Source organism: Apium graveolens, chromosome 6, assembly GCF_009905375.1.
Source record: "Apium graveolens cultivar Ventura chromosome 6, ASM990537v1, whole genome shotgun sequence".
NCBI classification, from domain to species: domain Eukaryota; kingdom Viridiplantae; phylum Streptophyta; class Magnoliopsida; order Apiales; family Apiaceae; genus Apium; species Apium graveolens.
The window spans coordinates 301,906,335-301,922,462 of record NC_133652.1 but is presented as its reverse complement, the minus strand read 5'-3'; positions in this window follow the sequence as shown (position 1 = coordinate 301,922,462).

Sequence of the window (16,128 nt, the reverse complement as noted above, 5' to 3'; positions counted from 1 at the left end):
AGTATCCCATATGGAAAGTGAGGATGACTATGTTTCTGGAAGCTACAGATCCAGAATACCTTGACAGAATTAATGAAGGACCACATAAGCCAACCAAGCTCTCTGTTGTAGTTGCAGATCAGCCAGCACAGACTGGACCAAAGGAGAAAAATGAATATACAGCTAAAGATATCTCATCTATTGCCAATGATGCAAAGGTAAGACATTTGCTGCATAGTGCCATTGATAATGTCATGTCAAATAGGGTAGTTAACTGCAGGAATGCAAAGGAGATATGGGATGCCTTGGAGACAAGATGCCAGGGAACTGATTCAATTAAGAAGAACAGGAGGACTATATTCACTTAAGAGTATGAGCACTTTGAATCAAAACCTGATGAGTAATTAACTGGTTTATATGACAGATTTGTCAAACTCTTGAATGATCTGTCACTGGTGGATAAGGAATATGATCTTGAAGATACTAATCTTTAATTCCTTTTAGCTCTTCCTGAAAGTTGGGATTTGAAGGCAACTACTATAAGAGACAACTATGCTCTTGATGAAATTTATGGTATGCTCAAAACTCATGAACTTGAGATGGATCAAAGAAGTAAGAGGCATGGGAGAAAGTCAAGAACAGTTGCTCTTAAGGCTGAGGAGGAATCCCCCAAAGTGGCTGTCTCAAAGAAAGGCAAAGGAAAGGTTCTCATCACAAAGTCTGATTCAGATTCATCAAGTTCTTATGATGATGAGGATTCAGAAACTGAAAGTCTATCTGAGATGGATGCTAATGAAGAGATGATGAGATTGTGTGCTCTTATGGTGAAGGGCATCACAAAGATAGCCTACAGGAAATTCAGAAGGGGAAAGAAGTTTTCCAGGAAAAGTGGAAGTTCTGATAAGAAGGGATTCAGAAAATCTGAAGGCAAAGTTGGAAAGTCTGACAGAGGAGATTACTCAAATGTTAAATGCTACAATTGTGGTGAGAAAGGCCACATATCTCTTGATTGCAAGAAAGGAAGAAGTGACAAAGGCAAGGCACTTGTCACAAAGAAGAAAAGCCGGACAGACACTTCAGATTCTGAACATGAGGAGAACTATACCTTGATGGCAAATGCTGATAGCAGTTCTGATGCTGCTGAGTTAAAGGTACCTCAAACAACTTATGCTTTTCATACTGATGATATTACTGAGTTGAGATCTTATCTTAAAACCATATTCATTAGTTATAGAGATCAGACTTTAACTTGTGATAGGTTAACTTCTGAAAATCTGGCTTTTAAGAAAAGGAATGACTATTTAGAAAAAGAGTTAGTTATGTTCCATCAAACTCATAAAGAAAGAGATGATGCTTTTTATGTTAGAGATGAAGTGTTAAAATTGAATCAATCTCTAAAAACTGAGTTAGAAAAGGAAAGAGAGATTATCAGGATTTGGACTAACTCTGGAAGAACAACTCAGAATTTATTAAGTAGTGAAAACTGGAAAGAGGGCTTAGGTTCTGGAGATGATAAAAGTGAAACAGGAACTGAACAAATTAAGCCAATTATTGTTGAACAGACTACTAAGCCAAAGTTAAATCCTGTTAAGTTAGTAGCTAAATCTGTAAAGTCTGATTCTGAAAAGATGAAAGATACTGAGACAAAAGTAAAGGCAGAGTCAACTTTTGACAAATTGAAACAGGATAAGACAATTGAAGTTAACATAGGCTTAATGACAAAGAAGCAGCTTAAGTATAAGCTGAAAGAGATTAAGAATGTAAACAAGGTAAAGCCACCTAGGAAAAATAGGAATGGAAAGGAAGGTGTGAATTAAAGCAATAATTATATGCCTGTTCCTAATGCTCCTAGAAAGAAATGCTATAACTGTGGCAATTCTAACCATCTGGCTTCTTTTTGTAGGAAGAATAAGAATATAAACTCCTTACCTTCTAAGTCAGGAGTTAAGAGTCAGTCTGTTAGGTTTAAGCCACAAAATCCTTGTTTTCATTGTGGTAGTTTATGGCATTCCCTTTATACTTGTAAGGAATATCATAGTTTGTACTATGATTATTATCAAATAAAATCTTCTTTAAAGAAAGTTAGCATTATTCCTTCCATTGTAAGTTCTGATACAAAGTCTGATACTGTAAATTCTGATAAGAAAAATGTTAACATAAACTCTGATGTTAAATCCGCTGCAAATGTTAACAAACTTAATAGGGCCAAAGGATCCAAGCAAGTCTGGGTCCTTAAAACTAATCATTAGTGGTCTTTGTGATTACAGGGCAACAGGAAAAACATCATAGTTCTGGACAGTGGATGTTCAGGACATATGACTGGAAATAAATCCCTGCTATCAGACTTTGTGGAGAAAGCTGGCCCAAGTGTTTCTTATGGAGATGGCGACATGGGAAAAACTCTGGGATATGGCAATATCAATCTTGGGAATGTCATCATTGAAAAAGTAGCTCTAGTCTCAGGACTTAAACACAATCTGCTGAGTGTTAGTCAAATATGTGACAGAGGTTATCATGTGGATTTCTTTGAAGAACACTGTGAAGTTGTAAGCAAATCTACAGGAAAAGTTGTTCTAAAGGGATACAGGCATGGTAACATTTATGAAGCTAAGCTTTCAGCAAGTTCTGATGGTTCTGCAATCTATCTGTTAAGTAGAGCATCAATTGAAGAAAGCTGGGGTTGGCACAAGAAACTATCTCATTTAAATTTCAACAATAGAAATGAACTAGTCAAGAAAGATCTTGTGAGAGGACTGCCAAAATCAGTATTTGCTCTAGATGGCCTTTGTGATTCATGTCAAAAGGCAAAACAAAGAAAATCTTCATTCAAGAGCAAAACTGAATCTTCAATTTTTGAGCCTTATCACCTACTACATGTTGATCTATTTGGTCCAGTGAATGTCATGTCTATTACAAAGAAGAAATATGCTATGGTTATAGTAGATGAGTTTACCAGATACACATGGGTGTATTTCTTGCAAATAAAAAGTGAAACTGCATCTATCTTGATTGATCATGTCAAACAACTGGATAAATTGGTTAAAGACTCTGTGAAAATCATAAGAAGTGATAATGGCACTGAGTTCAAGAATTTGATCATGGAAGAGTTCTGCAAAGACCATAGAATCAAGCAGGAATTTTCTGCTCCTGGAACTCCACAGCAAAATGGAGTTGTTGAAAGAAAGAATATAACTCTTATTGAAGCTGCACGAACTGTGCTTGATGAAGCAAAGTTACCAACCTACTTTTGGGCTGAAGCTGTGCAGACTGCTTATTTTACTCAGAATGCAACACTTATCAACAAACATAGAAAGACACCATATGAGATGGTAAAGAAAAAGAAGCCAAATCTGAAGTACTTTCATGTATTTGGATGCAAGTGTTTTGTTCTTAAGACTCATCCTGAACAGCTATCCAAATTTGATCTAAAAGCTGATGAAGGCATTTTTGTTGGATATCCATATCGGTTGTGGTACAAAATGGGTGTTCAGCAACAAAACTGATAGTGATGGCATAATTACAAGGAATAAAGCTAGGCTGGTTGCAAAAGGATATTCTCAACAGCAGGGAATTGATTATGATGAAACATTTGCACCAGTTTATAGATTGGAAGCCATAAGGATATTTTTGGCTTATGCTGCTCACAAAAAGTTTATAGTCTTTCAAATGGATGTAAAAAGTGATTTTCTTAATGGAGAATTAGAAGAAGAAGTATATGTTGAACAACCTCCAGGTTTTGTAGATTCAAAATTTTCTAATCATGTCTACAGACTTGATAAAGCACTTTATGGCCTTAAGCAAGCTCCAAGAGCATGGTATGAGACATTAGCTCAGTTTCTTCTAGAAAGTGGATTTAACAGAGGGACTATTGACAAAACTTTATTCTATCTCAACCATTGAAATGACTTACTTTTGGTGCAGATATATGTTGATGATATCATTTTTGGTTCTACAAATGACAGACTTTGTAAAAGGTTTGCCAAGCTAATGCAGTCAAGATATCAAATGAGTATGATGGGAGAACATAGCTATTTTCTAGGCCTTCAAGTCAAGCAGAATGAAGAAGGAACTTTTATTTGTCAATCTAAGTACACCAGAAATTTGTTAAAGAAATTTGGAATGCAAGATTGTTCAAGTGCATCCACTCCTATGGCCACTGCAACAAAATTGGATAAGGATACTGGTACATCAGTAGATATTACTGATTACAGAGGTATGATTGGCTCACTACTCTAACTAACTGCAAGTAGACCTGATATCATGTATGCTACCTGTCTTTATGCAAGATTTCAAGCAGATCCAAGAGAACCTCACTTAACAGCTGTGAAAAGAATTTTCAAGTACCTTAAGGGTACAGTTGATCTGGGATTGTGGTATCCTAGGGAATCAGACTTTAAGCTAATAAGTTACTCAGATGCAGATTTTTCAGGGTGCAAAATTGACAGGAAAAGCACAAGTGGAAGCTGCCAATTTCTTGGAGGCAGATTAGTTTCTTGGTTTAGCAAGAAACAAAAGTCAATTTCCACATCAAATGCAGAGGCAGATTACATTGCTGCAAGAAGTTGTTGTGTACAGATTCTTTGGATGAAGAATCAGCTACTGGATTATGGGTTAGAATTTTCTAAAATCTCTATTTACTGTGATAATCAAAGTGCTATTGCTATGACAGGTAATCCAGTTCAAGACTCAATGATAAAGCACATCAGCATAAGGTACCACTTCATAAGGGAACATGTGATGGAGGGTACAGTGGAATTGCATTGTTCTAACAGATCAACAACTAGCAGATATCTTCACAAAACCACTATGTGAAGCTACTTTTACAAGATTGGTAAATGAACTTGGAATGGTTTCAGGTTCTTTCTCTAAATCTGTTTAGTTTATATTCTGATACATCAGACTTTATGATCAGTATTTACAGATATTACTTTCTTTATGTAATATGTGCTTAAATTGAAATTTATCTAAGTGCTGATTGTTGTCTGATGTGAATTTCTAAACTCTGATAGTGATATGAATGTTTCTGTGACTATTCAATCCAATGAGGATAACTGTGCTAGATGCTGACCTAGTAGTCTTTAATATACTGAAGATCCCATGTTTAAAGTAATTATTTATGTGGAAATCTCTTAACACAAGCAAATTCTGATGTTGAGCTTAGTTAGGTTTACTTTGTGTATCTTATTACTAAGTCAAAAACTAGAATGGTGCTTCTTATCTGTTAAGTTCTGCTGTTTGTAAATCTTCTGGGTGTACTAAGTGCTGATAAGCCTCACTTATCAAAAGAAAAATAAAAGAAAAGAAATAAATATCATGTACTGCTTTGAGATCTAGAGAAAAATGTATGTGGAAGGGAAGACCTAAGCGCATTGCTGAAATTAAGTAATATGCATTAAAAAAGCAAAATAAAATTTTCTTGGTGACTTTTCACATTCTTTGATTACTGGAGAAATACTCTGATAATAGCATAAATTCTGATAAGCAGTCGTGACTCAATTACACTGAGAAGCCAATGTAAAAAGAAATTTCAAAAGATGCATAAAATGAGCACAAAACAGTTGAGGTGGACTCATGCATGAAATCATTCTATAGTAGACTTCAGACTAATGACAGATTTTGAGCAAAGTTCTTAGTTATGCCTTAATTCTAAGATGTACTGAAGTGAATCAGACTTTACTCTTTGTCTGATATTTAGCTTAATGCACACACTTACACTCCATATGAATGATGAAACTTACTGTGGTGATCAATGTTGCTTTAGATGAACAGTTTAAGTGGCAGTTGCATAAATTCTGAGGACAAGTTCTGATGGAAGTTCTGATGATTAAGTTCTGTTGAAACCATATCAGTATCTGTGTGAAGAATTACAGGAATAAACATTCATTTTTTTTGGGTTAAGAAGCCATATTCTGATGACTTTTAAATTCTGATAATAATCAAGTTCTGATGCTTACGTGACAGTATTTATTTACTTGATATATTTATAAGTCAATACTTGAACGGTTATATTTTATCAGAATATTGAATTACGTGAGATAAAGCAGCCATAATCATTTATTTTGTGGGAACAGTTTTTTTTGAAAAACTGAATGTGCATAGTAATCAGTACTTATTTCCCATGCCCATTAACTTTTGTTTTAACTGCTGCATGCCTGACAGTTGTAACGTCTGTTCCACTTCTCCATAACTGTTGTCACGTGGGGTGTCTAAGTAAAAGAGATAAAAGATTTTCAAATCTTTTATTTACATTTCTATTCTATTCACTCTCTCTCTTTTTCTTATTCTCTCATATTTTCTGACAGTTTACTATATAGACATTTTATCAAACACTTTTCAGGCATTCTAAATTCTCACTCGTTTTCAATGGTACCCAAGGATATAATTTTTGATGGAGCAAAGTTCGTCCCCAACAACTATGCCGCCATTCTCACTAAAAGTGAAGCTCCTTCGGAACTTCATTTTATACAGGATTTCTTAGCTAATAGTGAGATTGGGTATGCTCTGACTCAACCTCAATCTATTTCTGGCAAATAAGTGCTGACGTTCTGGAGAACTGGGTTATATAATGATGGGGGTGCTGCTGGTTCTCCAAGCATAATTTTCACATCAGGCGATGTCGAGTATGTGGTTACTAAATCGACTGTTCGTAAAGCTCTCCATTTACCTGAAGACTGTACATTCTCAATAGTGGAGGAGCCTATTTTACAGCAGCTTATGGCCAATTTGGGCTATGAGCAAAGCTTGGGAAAGCTGGGTCAATTGAAAAGATCACATATCAAAAAGGAATGGAGTTATTTCTTTGACTGCATCATCAAGACATTCGCAAATAAATGCTCTTACTTTAATGCTATTCCCATTCTGAGTCAGCAAATCGGGTATGCTCTTATAAATCAAACTCATTTTGATTATGCAAGTGCTGTGCTAGGTTTTATAAGGGATAGGATGACAGAAGATAGGAATGTAGTATATTTTGCTAGATTCTGTCAGCTTATATATAGTTATTGTGTGCTGAAGAACCCCAACTATTCAGTGACTTAATTTCACCCTTTAAGCTTGCAAAAAGGGCTTTTAATGATCTGTTAAACCCTGATACTAAGAAGAGAGTTTTGAGACCTTTACAAATCCCTCAATCAGTAAAACAAGTCTTGGTAAATGCTGATCTAGAAACCTATACAATTGTATATCCTGATGTCCAACCCACCAACCCACAACATCCATCAATACCTACTCCTGTTACTCAACAACCACAAACATCAGATCATGCCAAACAACCATCAGCACCTACTGTGAAGCCTTCTTCTTCTAGAGCAAAGAGGACAAAGACTGTACCTCAGACACAACAGAAAAGAAGGAAGATAATTTTAAGAGATGGGTCTGATGATGAGGAGGTATAGGTTCAACAATCAGAACCTGTTGCTAAAGTAGCTGAGAAGGTCTCTTCTCAGAAAGTTCAAGAAACTGGGAGTTCTAGGCCACTCAAAAGGCTTAGAAAGATAAATTCTGATGACAAAGCTCCCAAAGTCTCTCCACCCTTGAAGAGATGGAAGAAACAAAGAGCTAACACGGACACAGTTGAGTCAGATTCAGAGGATGTGGAAGTAGCAGCTAAGGAAGGGGATCGGGAATCTCTGATCTCAAAGGAGCCAATTGTGATTGAATCCCTTCCATCTACACAACCAGAATTTGCCGAAGCCACTGAATCTACACCACCACTGTCACCAATTCAAGACACTGCTCAAGACAGAGTGCCTACACCTCCTGTGTCTCCTATTCTTGAACAAGTACATGCTGAAGACCTAGGTACAAGTGCTGAAATAGATATTCACAACTTGGTTATGCCTGAGGTTCTGTACTTGGAAGCTCCAACCATTCTTCAGCGAACACCACCAACAATACCAATTTTAGATGCTGATATCAATGCAGATATTCCAACAACACCTCTTCTTAATCCAGATGATGAAGATCAGATATTAGGTGAGCATCAAAATTTGGATGTTGATCAGAACTTAGAGGATGATCTTGAAACCTCTATAGCCTCACACACTATCATTTTATCAGAGGAAGTTGATTCTGAAGGCTCTGTAAGTTCTGATGCTGTAAATGCTGAAAATACTGGTGAAGCTGCTATAAATGAAAATGTTGATGCAGCTGGTCCTTCAGGACATGCACCTCTACCAGCAGTTAATAAAGCTGATTTGATTAAAACGTTTGTGATAGGGGATGCACCAGTACCTTGGAGTGAAACTCCAAGAGGAAAAGAATGGATAAAAAAGTGGAAAATTTGATTTTGTTCCTACTAAAAAAATTCTTGCTGAGCACCTGGCTAAAGCTGATGAGATGATATTGAATGATGACTTCAAAGCACAACTCAGAGTTACTGCATTGAGTACAAGGCACCTTCAAGGTCAACACTTAATAACTTAAGCCAAGGTAAACAAAATTCAAGAAACTCTGATTCAGCAAGACATGAATGTCAAATTAGAAAAGAACAGGTTTTTTAAACCAGCCTTTGACCGCATTGGGTATATTGAGAAAGCTCAGGAGAAATAGAAAGCTCAGATTGCTGAAGTACTGAAGAATGAAGATTCTCAACAAGTTCAACTAAATGAAATCCAATCTTCCGTGGAATTACTTCTCTCTCTTTCCTATTACCTGATGATGCCAAAAAGGGGGAGAAAGTGATTAAGTCCAAATGCAAATCTGATTTAGCACTAAATAAAAAGGATGATGGAAATGATGACCAGGGAAACTCTGAAGGGGTAAAGGTCATGGTCAAGGCAAAGGCTCTTCATTCAGGAAAGCAGGAACTTCTATACAGAAATCAAGTTCTGATACTGATAGAAGAATAAGTTCTGATAAGCAAGTTCTGACTAAGCCTAATGTTCTGATACAGGGTGAAAGTCAAGAATCACAGAAGCTTATGCAGACACTGAAGCTTAAGGGGAAGGAAACATCAGTCTACTATCAAGACCCCAAGTTACAGAAGCTGGATGAAGAAATTTTAGAAAGACTATTTCTCAAAGACAATCCAGGAATGGACTTTGAAAGTCTAAAGAAAGAAGAAGCCAGACTTAAACAAGAAAATGACAAATTCAAGTCTAAAGCTTCTATTACTATAAAGAAACCTCCAAAGTCTAAGGGCAGTGTGATTAAAGAGAAGACAAACTCTGAGGCAACCAAATCTGAATCCAAAGCCAAATCACAAATAGAGGTAGATCCAAGGGTAAAGAAAAAATTGATGAACCTGTAAAGGTTTATATGCCAATCATGGATCTGGAAGCAAAATCTGATGAAGATACTAGTCTGATTTTGAAGAAGAAGAATATTCAAACAACCTCTGACAGAGCTCATGTTGTTCAAGATCAGGACTTAGTAAATTCTAATATTATAATGAAGCAAGCAACCTCTGGCAGAGCTCAAGTTGGCTTGATATCAGAAGATAAAGAAAAGGAAACCTATGATATTGCTCATGTTAAACCTTCAAAAATTCTACTACCTGGGTTTACTAAAGCTCAACAATCTACTCAACTTTTGAAGACTACATCAAGTGGTTTTGAAGCAAGAGTTATTAGAGGGAAGGAAGCTAGAGACAAATCAGGATTGGGTAGTTCTAAAGAAAAGAGAGTAAATAATACTACCTCTGATCCAACTTCTTTGAGCGAACCAGGAGTATGAACAACTCCTGAAAGATTGAATCAACTGAAGTTTGTACAAATGGTTTACCACTCTGTATTAAAAGAAGATATCATGCTATATATCATGATAGATGGGAGGGTATTCCAGATTAGAAAGAATGCTATTCATTTGAAGTATTTTGAAGAATTGCAACATGTGCTATTTCTACTTCAAGTGAAAAATAGGTCAACAAATGGTGCTGCCAGTTACTTAAAATCTGATATTCAAAGGCAGAAGAAACTTTACTCTATAAAGTCTGACATGCCATACTATCCTAAGTACAGAGCTCACAATGGTGATATAGTTGAGATGAAGCCTAATATCGCCAAAATCATCACTACATTTCTTGGTATTAAAGGTCTTGAATTCAATCTAGAGTCTGATAAAGTCAATGTCATCAGACTAGATCAGGATATAAGGAAAGCAAAAATAAATGATCTCAGGGCTGCTATCTTCCAAACAGGTGAAGATATAGTTGAACTTAAAGATGCAAAAAGGAGGATGAAGAATGAACTTGAATATGCTGAGAGAAGTCTGTTGAAGAACTATCTTAGAACAACTCCTGACATTAAAGAGATTACATACTGAAGCTAAGTCAAGAACTACAGCTGATAAATTCTGAAGGTTATACAGGTTAAAGCTGATATGAGACTTTAAGGATGGTAAAAGCTATAAAGACTGTGAGTTGTAGTTACTTAGTCAAATTCTCATATGCATTTGTACTTAATGTTTTTGACATCATCAAATATCTACTAAACTTGTATATTATGCTAATTTATAAGTTGGGGGAGATTGTTAGATATATTTGTGATGTCATGTCTAATGATGATTTGTGTTTAGTTTTAAGATCGTAACTAACAGGACAAATCAGGACTTAACTGGAAATCAGTACTTATACTGAAGTCAGAACTTAAGATATCAGAACTTAAGTTATCAGAACTTAAGATATCAGAAGATATTTATCAGGAGATAATATCAGGACTTAAGAAGACTTTTAGATGAGGAACACGACTGATTGAAGGAAAGAAGATTAAGGCAAACACAAGAAGAGATATGCATGGAGAAGAATTCTATGAAGAATAGAATACTTGGAAGAAAAGATAACTAGTTGATTTATTTTAGGATGCATACTTATGTTCGATATCAATTAGAAGTTTATCTTGTAACTGTGTGTCTATATAAACACAGCATAGGGTTTACACTATAAGTGTTATCTTAATTGAGAATATTATTCATTGTAACCCTAGCAGCTCTCGTGATATTTGTTCATCACTGAGAGAGAACGGTTCCATTGTAATACTGTTTTATTAATAATATTACTCTGTGTTTCATACTTGTGTTCTTAATTCGATTTGATTGTAGTATACACTGTATTCAACCCCATTCTACAGTGTGTGTGACCTAACATATATCAATCAGATATTATCTTTTTACAAGTCTTCCAGTCTTCCAACTCTAAAGCATATCTTCCAGTGTTTTAGTCATGATCCTCTCCTGTAAATCAGCTGCATTCCTTATCTGAAGTACCCGCACTTAAGTCCTGATATAAATCCTGACGGCCTTAAGTTCATATATAAGTTCTGATTTCCAGTAAGTCCTGATAAGTCCTGATATTAGGTTCTGAAACTAAACACAACAATTTAGACATGACATCACAAATATATCTAACAATCTCCCCCAACTTGTAAATTATGAAATATATACAAGTTAATAGATTTGATGATGTCAAAAACATTTAAGTACAAATGCAATGAGAGTTTATTTAGACAACTAACTACAACTTACAGTCCTTGCAGCTTTTACCAATCTTACTGAATCAATCTGGATCCAAAGTGATTCTTGACAAAGTTTGATATCAGCTTCTCTTCTGCATTTCTCAGGACTTGAGCTAATGTAGCCTTGACTTGCTTCATTTCTTCATCTTGACTTCCAATCTAGTAGATTGCAGTCCTAAGTGCTGAAATGTGATTTCTTTCCAAACCATCACCAAGTCCGATTACTCTTGGATGAGAGGAGTGTTCATTGTAGCATATAATTTTTTCTTTCAGAATAACTTCCATCTTAGCAGAATTCTTCTTCATTGGAATTTCACATCCATCATCTTCAACTATTTTTGGAATAAATTCCGCAACCCTTGATCCAGAGATTCTGGCTTTATCCCTTATGGTCTTCATTATGAAATTTGACCATCTTCTGGTAATCTTAAACTTTATCTCCAAAAGATAATGAAAGAATTGAAGTTCTTTCAGAGATTTATTCAGCACATCTGATTCTGACATTCTGTATGTTCTTCCATCTTCAAAAAATAGAATCTGCTTTTCTTTGACATTACTCTTATCATGAGCATTCAGTACCACTTGAATAGACATAACCTTGTCAAGGTGTTTCTGTGTAACTTCCTCAAGAGGTTTGTCAGTTAATAAAAATGGATCTTTGATAGTTACTTCAACTCCTGTTTTCAGCTTGGCTTCGCTTGATCCTAACCCTGATCTGTCTATTGCTTCTCTGGCATTCAATCCAATAGTCAAGAAATTAGATAATAGTTGACTTTTCTTAGGATCTGATGGTTTAACATTTTTCCATAGGAGTTTCTTTTTATCAGCAACTGTCATCTTGTTCAAATCAACTTGAGCTCTGTCAGAGGTTGATGTCTTGATGACTTGTTCAGGATTTGCAGATTCTTCTGTAACTTGTTGTTCTGAAATTTCTTCACTCTGAACAACTTGAGCTATGTCAAAGGTTGTCTTAGATTCTTCTGTCATCTTCTTTCTCTTCAGAGTTTCAACAGTTTCATCTTCAGCAGCTGTATCATCAAAGACTTGAACCATCTTGCACACATGATCTATCAGAATTTGAGGAATCTTCATCTTCTCTTTATTGACTATCTCCACAACTTTTCCTTTTCCCTTGTCTTTGGGATCAGTAGTAGTTTGAGATCTAGTACTTGATCTTGGAATCTCTGTGGCAGATCTTTCTTTTATCACAATGCTTTTTTCTTTAGGCCTTGGAGGTTTCTTTGCATTAGAAGCTTTAGACTTAGGATTTGTCTTCTCAATAGAAAATCTAGCTTCTTCCTCCTTTAGAGTCTCTAAATCCATTTTTAGGATTATGTTTGAGAAACAATCTTTTAGCAATTTCTTCATCAAGTGTCCGAATCTTGGGATCCTTATAGTAGAAAGTAGTCTCTCTTCCCTTAAGCTTCAAAGTTTGTATAAACTTCTGAGATTCTTCACTTCCAGACTGAATCAGAACATCAGACTTTATCATCAGAGCTTGATTATCAGAACTTGCTATCAGAGTTTGAGCATTCACAGCGTCAGAACTTGAATTCTTCTATGTAGAAGATTTTCTAGAATCAGAAATTAGTTTATGTGAAGAAACTTTGCTGCTTTGTTTGCCTTGACCTTGACCCTTGCTAGAGTTTCCCTGGTCATCTTCTTTATCATCCTTCTTCTTCAGTACTTGAATAGTTGAGCATTTGGACTTAACTACCTTCTCCCCCTTTTTGGCATCATCTGATAGGAGTAGAGAAAAAAGGAGTTCCACTGAAGATTGGATTTTATTGAGCTGTGTTTGTTGAGAAGCTTGATTCTGCAAGACCTCATCCAGTTGAGCCTGCTGCTTGGTTTAAACTTGCTCAATAGCTTCCACTTTTTCATGAATTTGTCTGATACACCTATTTTTGTCTAGCTTGATCATCAGGTCCAGCTTATCAGTATTTTCCTGAAGTTTATCAATCTTTTCATGAGTCTTGGAGTGTAGACCTTAAAGTGCTTTAATACTGAGAGCAGTGACTTTAAGTTGGTGCTTGAAATCAGAACTTGTCAGCAACTCATCAGCTTTTGAAATATGTGTTAGGAATATATGTGCATTAGTTTGATGATATGCTTAACAAAACACTTAAGTAGAAATCTAGTGTCTGTAGCCTCAACGGATAAGACCACCTTGGCTATCCGTTGATGGTGTAGCTTTACTTAGAAATAAGTCTAGTGTTGTAGCACATTTCAGTCTCTGTATTTAAGATATAATTCTTAGAAGTTGAGAGAAACTATAAGTCATGTTGACTACTAGAAGATATGCAAATAGGAAGGCCAACTGTAAATATTTCATGCCTTGTAATTTTGTATAAATGAAGTGGTGTCAACGGATAACTTAAAGACCTTCAACGGATGAGAAACAAAGCTTCAACGGATGTCTCTAAAGCTTCAACGGATAACATCCTTCAACGGATGAGTGCATCAACGGATAGAGCTTCAACTGCTAACACATCAACGGATAAAGCCATCAACGGATGAAGGCTTCAACGGATGTTAAGTTAAATAACAGTTGATAAGTGGTAGTTGTAACTGAAGACAGAGGCACATGGGTTGACAGAGATAACTGAAATGTGGAAACCTAATTTCAGGAACATCAGAAAAAGCAGCCGTTCTACTCTAGTACAAAGGAGCAATAGTCAACAAAGTACTGGAGTGATATGGAGAAGAAACAAGTGGAGAACTCATTTTATTATTATATTTTTATCTTTGTCTTCACTTGTACACTTGGTAATATATATACCAAGCAGTAGCTAGTAATTAGATAAGAATTTTTCCAGTACTGTTTAGAAAAATCTTGAGAGAAAAATTATCTAGTTTGTACTAGGACGCAGCTGTGATCAACATCTTGAATCACAGATTTTCTGAAATACCATCTCTGGTGGAACAACAAATCCACCAGAAAAGTTTTTAAGGTCTGTTGTGTTCTTTACTTTAGTGCTTGAATATATATCTGTCTGTATTAGCTTAAAGCAATTCACACACTTATTTATCTTGAACACAAAACCTTTAAAACTGCTCAAAACTTGAAAGAGTTTTGAGATTTACATTCAACCCCCCTTCTGTAAATCTCATTGTTAGTCCACTAGGAATAACAATATGTTCTGACAGAACTTTTGAGCTGGGAATGAAGTCAGGTTCATTCCACTTCTTTGTCCATTCAACTCCTCTGTGAGTTTCTTCCCTAGGAACATGATCATCTTCTTCAACAAACTTAAGCAGTGACTCCTTCCCAAGAATTGGAGCATTAACTGGAACACTTGCTGGAGCACTGCCTCCAGAACTTGATAAATTCTCATCATCTTCTGTTAACACCAGAGTGTGTGTAACTCGAAGGAGATTCTGGAGCAGCTTCATTTAAATTCTGATCTTCAGTGCCAAGATCAAGAATTGGAGTTGATGGTCTCTCAGCCTGTAGAATTGGTGAAACAGGAGGTGATGACGGTTTTGCTGGTGGAGCTTCCAGATAGAGAATAGTAGGAATATTCAAGTTATGAATATCTATTTCAGAATTTGTCTCTTATTGTTAAACATCACCTGTAGCTTGGATTGGAGAGTGAGGTGGAGAAATCACAGATTCCTGTACAGGTTCTGATCTGTGAACTTCAGGAATGTCAGAGTCCTAAATCAGAATTTCTCCAGGAGCTGGAAGGGCTTCAATTACTGTAGGTTCTTGTAAGATCAGAGATTCCTGATCCCCTTCCTCAGCTTCTTCAACATCTTCAAATTGAATTTATGCCATATGCACACCTGCTCTTGTCTTCTTTGAACTTCTGGATGGTGGAGAGATATGATCTGTATCAGAATTTACAGATCTTTTCCTTTTCAAAATGCCAGAACCCTCAACTTCATTCTCCTTTTGAAGAGTTGACTCTTTAGCTTCTACTGTCACAGGTTCTGATGCAGGAACCTGGACCTGTTCATCCTCATCAGATTCATCCCTCAGAATTATCCTCCTTCTTCTCCTTGGTGGAGATTTAGGCACAAAGATAGTTCTTTTGGGCCTAAAGGATTTGTCAGATTTTACAACTGACACCTTTTGAGAAGTACCAGAGGTTTTGGATTTGAGAGGTGAGGTTCTGATTGTAGGTGCTGATGGTTGTGGTTGAGTATTGGTAGGATGGGTTGGTGGAGGTTGTGGTGGTGCAACATCAGGATATATGGTTGTGTATGTGTGAGGATCATAATTTACTAAGAACTGTTTTACAGATTGAGGAATTTGGAGGGGTCTTAGTATATTCTTCTTATTATCAGCAGATAATAAGTCTGTGAAAGCCCTTTTGTGAAGTTTAAAGGGTTCAATTGTCTCACTAAAGTTTGAGGTGCATCAGAACAACAGAAATTATATATAAGCTGACAGAATCTAGCAAAATAAACTGTTTTGCTATCTTCTTTCATCCTATCACCTATAAAACCCAAAATAGTAGTAGCATAATCAAAATTAGTTTGATTAAGAAGGGCATACCCAATTTGCTGACTCATTATTGGAATAGCATCAAAGTTGGAGCATTTGTTGGCAAAGGCCTTGGTAATACAATCGAAAAAGAAGCTCCACTCCCTCCTGATGTAGGGCCTCTTCAGTTGTAATAACTCGAATTTTTGAGACCCTGTAAAACCTTTAATGAATAGTAACCCTGACAGACGGGAAAACCTTTTGAGC